General features: G+C 48.2%; 1 long non-coding RNA gene and 1 other non-coding gene across 2 annotated transcripts; both read right to left on the bottom strand.

Annotated features, from left to right (window-relative positions):
* Positions 1 to 1,006: 1,006 nt before the first annotated feature.
* Positions 1,007 to 3,035, bottom strand: LOC123478010 (uncharacterized). The gene is made up of 3 exons (XR_008426779.2): positions 2,975 to 3,035; positions 2,543 to 2,657; positions 1,007 to 1,884 (listed from the first exon to the last, which is right to left on the bottom strand). It is a non-coding gene; the product is annotated as an uncharacterized lncRNA (long non-coding RNA).
* On the bottom strand, positions 2,187 to 2,307 carry LOC112316962 (small nucleolar RNA SNORA26). The gene has a single exon (XR_002976061.1). It is a non-coding gene; the product is annotated as a small nucleolar RNA SNORA26 (small nucleolar RNA).
* Positions 3,036 to 5,114: the final 2,079 nt, after the last annotated feature.

Genomic DNA, 5,114 nt, shown 5'->3' with positions numbered 1-5,114 from the left:
AACCTTGCACACACGAAAGCTTCAGATCCCATTCTTTTTAGGTTATTGATACTGAGGGGCGTGGTTGTAGTGCTCTCTTTACGAAGATCCACGGAGGAAATTTCTCTCAGGATTTTTCTCGAGTGCCTCTTTTCTATTTCTGGTTTTTGCATCAACTGTGAAACAGCTCAGAGCAAACCTTTTTTTACCTTCTTGAGCAAACGTACAAAACCTGATGGACTATATTTTGTGCACTAGCCCCCGACTCTTATTTTCCCTGTACTCAAATCTCCTACGTTTTTAAGGTCTCATTGAATACGTTCTTGTAAAATACAAATTCTTTCTGAACTAAAATAAGGTATAAACAACTACATGAACAATAAACGACAAATCAAATATAGAGTATCGTAACCACGGCATCTCAGGTCCTTCAGGTCTTGACTTTGGGTTTGCCCTGGCCAGCCCTGTCTGAAATTACGCCCTCCACTCCCAGCACGTATGTGCACTTTCCATTTCCCTTTTCTCCCTCTAACACATTTGTTGAATTACCTATAGAGCTATAAGGCTGGATTTTACAGAACATGGGAGTATTAAAAAAAAATGTTTAGGAAAAGAGGCTAGATCAATGTTATGTATTAAGCATGAGGAATGACTCCACCCTGGCTGGTGTGGCTCAATGGACTGAGTGCCAGCCTGTGAACCCAAAGGTTGTCAGTTGGATTCCCACTCAGGGCACCTGCCTGGGTTGTGGGCCAGGTCCCTGGGTGGGGGCTTGCGAGAAACAACCAATTACAACATGTCTCTCCCTCTCTATCTCCCTCCCTTCCCCTCTCTAAAAATGAATAAAATCTTTAAAAAAGAAAATGACTCCAAGGTGAGTATTAAATTCCTTTATTTAAGATTTCAGGAAAACGAAGTATTTGTAGGTATTTGTAGACACTGAGCTGGACAACAGGAAGAACTTCTAGCACACACTAGGCTGTTCTTGCCAGCACATCTTGCTGCAGTCACATTTTCTCCCCACGTGAAAACTGTTCCCTTACCCACAGTACTCCCCTATCCTAACAGTCTAGCACCGCTGTGTCCTTGAACCCCTTTGTACATATGCCACTACACGAAAAAACCCCAACACGCTGACAAGTGCTCCCTTTGTGCCCAATTTTGGAAACTTCTGTAGGTTCATTATAAACACTGTGAAGAACTTATATTATTAATAGCTCTAGTGTCTCCCTCCAGCCCCCAAACTGCCCTCATCTGTTTAAACATTTGTTACACCAGGACTAAACCTCAGTAAGAGAGAAATGACTTCCCAGAGGTCATCTCTCTTCCTGCTGAATGCTCAGAGCGGTGTGGGCAGGGGCACTCCTAAATCACCCGTCGTGAGACAGCAAAACGCGCTGAGTCTTCAAAAAAGTTCACTGAAGCTGAACACAGCCTCTCACCACGCCAGCTGGCACACTGATACAGATGAGTTCCTAGCACACTCAGCTAGCTGGGGAAGCCTGTACTTCAAGGGGCACACCCTCCAGAAGATAATTCTGGGTTTTTTTTTTTGGTTCCTCCCTCCACAAAAAGCACAGGTGATTGTGCCTCAGGCCACTCCCTAACCTGCTGCTTCACCTGTAAAATAAGAATAGTATCGACTTCAGAGCTGTGGGAATTAAATGGTGAGATGAAATCAGTGCACCCGCCACACCGCTCTCTCACACCAGCACTGTGCACTGCACTAACTCCTGTGCGGATGTGCGGGTGCACGGGCACACGGTTGCTTCAGGTTATATAAGAACGTCTGACCTCATTACAGGCACACGTGCACTGTAAACTGTAGCGTTAAAGCTTAACAACTTAGTTAAATACCAGCATCACAGCATTCCAGCGTCCATGGCTTGAATCTGAAGTTTCAACCTATAAAAAAAAGTTTTTGAATAACTAAACAGAAAGAAACCTCTGAGGTATATTCTTCTCGGTTTGTCTCAAATGATGTCCAGAAAAAAAGCCTCATGCCGTCATCTGGATTTTTTGCATCTTCAAGGATAACCAAAATATCCAAATTCTCTTATCTATTTGAAAATTCCACGTGGTATCCCCAGAGTTTAAAAAACATGCTTGAAGGTATTATCAAAGATAGGGTTAAATTTATCACTTTGCTATTAACTGTGTTCAAATATCACAAAGGTGCTGAAACCGAAAGGAAGTTTTCGTGTTTCAGCTGTGACTCCAGACAGGATCCAAAGAGGAGTTTACCATCTCGTCTCTGGGTTTTATGGAGACTTACTTTGCCCTTCTGTGTTAGCCTCCTAAGGCACTGCGTCAACCTTAAAAGGGCACAGGAAAGGGCGGCCTGGGATTTTTTTAAAGGTTCTCTACGGTTTCCTTAACTAGTCCGAAACCCATTGGCTGCAATTGTTCGGCCCAGGGGAGCCCGGGCTTGTAAGTTTCCTCACGTTAAAGGAAAGCCAGCTTCCGGCCTTCGCAGCAGACCCGCGCCCAGGAGCCCTCCGGCCGCCATTGCCACGTGCTCCGGGTCCTTTCCTTTCCTTTCCTTTCATGCACCGGGACGTACCTGCGCTTAGAGCTCGGCCGCTGCACCCCCGCAGACGTTGGGGACAGGCTCTCGCCCCCCGCAAGCGGAGTGGAACCGGAACCCCATCCCGCTACAAATTAGCGGCGGCTGCGCCCTGGGGAAGCAAAGCGCAAATTTGTGACTGTGCCCGGGCCTGCCCGCGGGAACCCTCCAAGCGGCCGCGCGCGGTGTCTGTGCCTCGCGCGGCCGCGCGCGGTGTCTGTGCCTCGCGCGGCCGCGAGACGGGCACGGCCGCCCGTCCCGCGGGTCGCCAAGGGCTGCTCTACCCCTCCGTTCTGGCCGCCGGGAGCAGAGGAGCTCCGGGCGGGCAAAGCTCGAGGGGACGCGGGCCGAGCACAGCCCCACCCCGGCCCGCAGGCCCTTCGGGTGACTTCCCTACCGCCAGGGACCAGAGACTGGAGGTACACTCACCGGCCAACTCCACGCGACCAAGAGGCCGGTACCTCGGCCGCACCGCGGAGCCGGGTTCCGCCGCTCGGGGCGGGGCAGAGGGCGGTCGGGGGCAGCCAATCCCCGGGAAGGCTCCGGGGCGGAGCGAGCAGGGCCATTGGTCCCCGTGGTCCTCCGTCCCCCGGCTTCTCGCTCTTTCCGAGGCGGTAGGACCAGCCGAGCCGAGCGGAGTATCCTTCTGGGAAGTTTGAGAGCCCTGGCCGCCCCAGTCTTTGGCCCTCGTGGATTTGGCCCAAGTGCCTTTCTCAACACTCTTCTGCGGAGACCCAGAAATTTTCTTTCCTACAACTACACTAGTCCATTATGTGTTTAGAATCAGTCCTGCGAAACCATAAGCTTAAAGAGAGGCCGGGCCCACTTCTCTTGCAAGTGCAGCCCAGGGCCGCTCCTAATCTTGGGAGGACCAGGCTCCCTTCCTCGTGCTATTCCCTCGTTTAGGGTTTCGAAAAGTAGGCTGTAATGAGTCAGGGGTGGGCCGCTGCAAGCTTTTCCTTAGGAGACAGACTCAAACGTGGCAAACAAGTGGAATAAAAGTGGAGTATATGCGAAACTGAAAAGTTCTATTTACTGTTTCAAGGATTTGCCATTTGTTAACAAATTTAATCCTCAAATACTTTTAATCATCCCCCCATTATAGGTGGGGAAACAGACATGCTGAGCAACTTTCCAAGGCCACAGCAGGAAGCAAGTGGTGGATCTGGGCTTTGAGTAACGGTATAGCCCCTCAAAACGCAGTGTGTACTGCATACACCACCTCTCACCAGGTGTGGGGGTGGGGCTGGAAGAAAAATAAACAGGTGGAATATATATTATTTATTGGTTGATCAAGACTGTCTTTTCTGGTGGGGTTGGGGATCTACAGGCACCAAATCAAATTTCGGTAGAGCCTGGACATGGAAGTGGAAGGCACTTGGCCCGTTTAGGGACCCAGAAGTGGAAACAGAACTTAAGTTTGTAGGAGCAGAGTGGCCCGAGAAGAGGGGAGCTTGGGGACCAGACCATGCAGGGGACCCTGATAGAGTTTGTCTTTTAGGGTAAGGACAATGGAAAACTGATGAAATGTTTTTTAACAGGAAATGATAGGACTTGAAATAGTGTGTGGTTGGGGATGTGATTAAGATGATTTGGGGGGAGAGAAGAAATGAAGTAAAATGTATCAATACATTCCAGCACCCAGCCACTACTGTGCAGATGTGGTCCTCTTCTTTTTTACTGTCTTGCATAAACACACCTTAACCCTTATATCTCCCTCAGACTTTCTTTTAATCCACTTTTTTTCCTCCCGAGTAGGAAAGTCCTAATAATAAACCTGCGGTCTTGCCCTGTCCCCTTTCATTCCTTCCGTGCGGTAAAACCCAGCTCATTCATGGTTGATAAATGTCAGAAGGGAGCTATTCATGTACAAAGGAAGAAGGAAGTAGTAGTACATTCTAAAAGTAAAATGGAGTTAGCCAAAAACTAGAAAACTAATGCATTTCTTTGTAATAGTATGCTCCTCAGGAGGGGGGGGGTAAAGGGGTAGGTGGGTTCTATTCCCCCAGGCTTGTAGCTTTTGGTGGCTACCAGCTTTCCTCAGCTTGAAGTCACATCTCTTCAGTCTTCAAGGCCAACGTTGTACACGGAATCTCCTCTGCCTCCTTCTTTTAACGTCCCCTGTAATTCAACTTAGAGGCCAAAGAGATTATCTAAAATGATCTTCCCATCTCAAGATCCTTAACCTAATCACATCTTCAAAGACCTTTTTACAACTAAGGCAGCATTCACAGGTTTAAGATTAGGACCTGATGTCTTAGGGGGCCAGTATTCAGCCTACTACACCATTTCCAGGTTTTGACAGATTCTTCTTCTGTAAAACAAGGTGGCTGCACCATAGAATCTCTAAAACAATATAGCCAATAAAAACTTTCTGCAGTAACGGAAATGTTCTACTGTCTGCTGTCCCGGGCAGTAGCCCTTAGCCACACGCGGCTATTGAGCACTTGAAATGTAGCTGATGCCACTGAACAGCTGATTTTTTTTTTTTACTTTTGATGTAAATAGCCAGATGTGACTAATAGTTGTCATATTGAATGGTGCAGTTCTAGTATCTCTATAATTCTGA

Source organism: Desmodus rotundus, chromosome 4 (genome assembly GCF_022682495.2).
Source record: "Desmodus rotundus isolate HL8 chromosome 4, HLdesRot8A.1, whole genome shotgun sequence".
NCBI lineage: Eukaryota > Metazoa > Chordata > Mammalia > Chiroptera > Phyllostomidae > Desmodus > Desmodus rotundus.
This window is presented reverse-complemented; position numbering and strand designations above follow the sequence as displayed.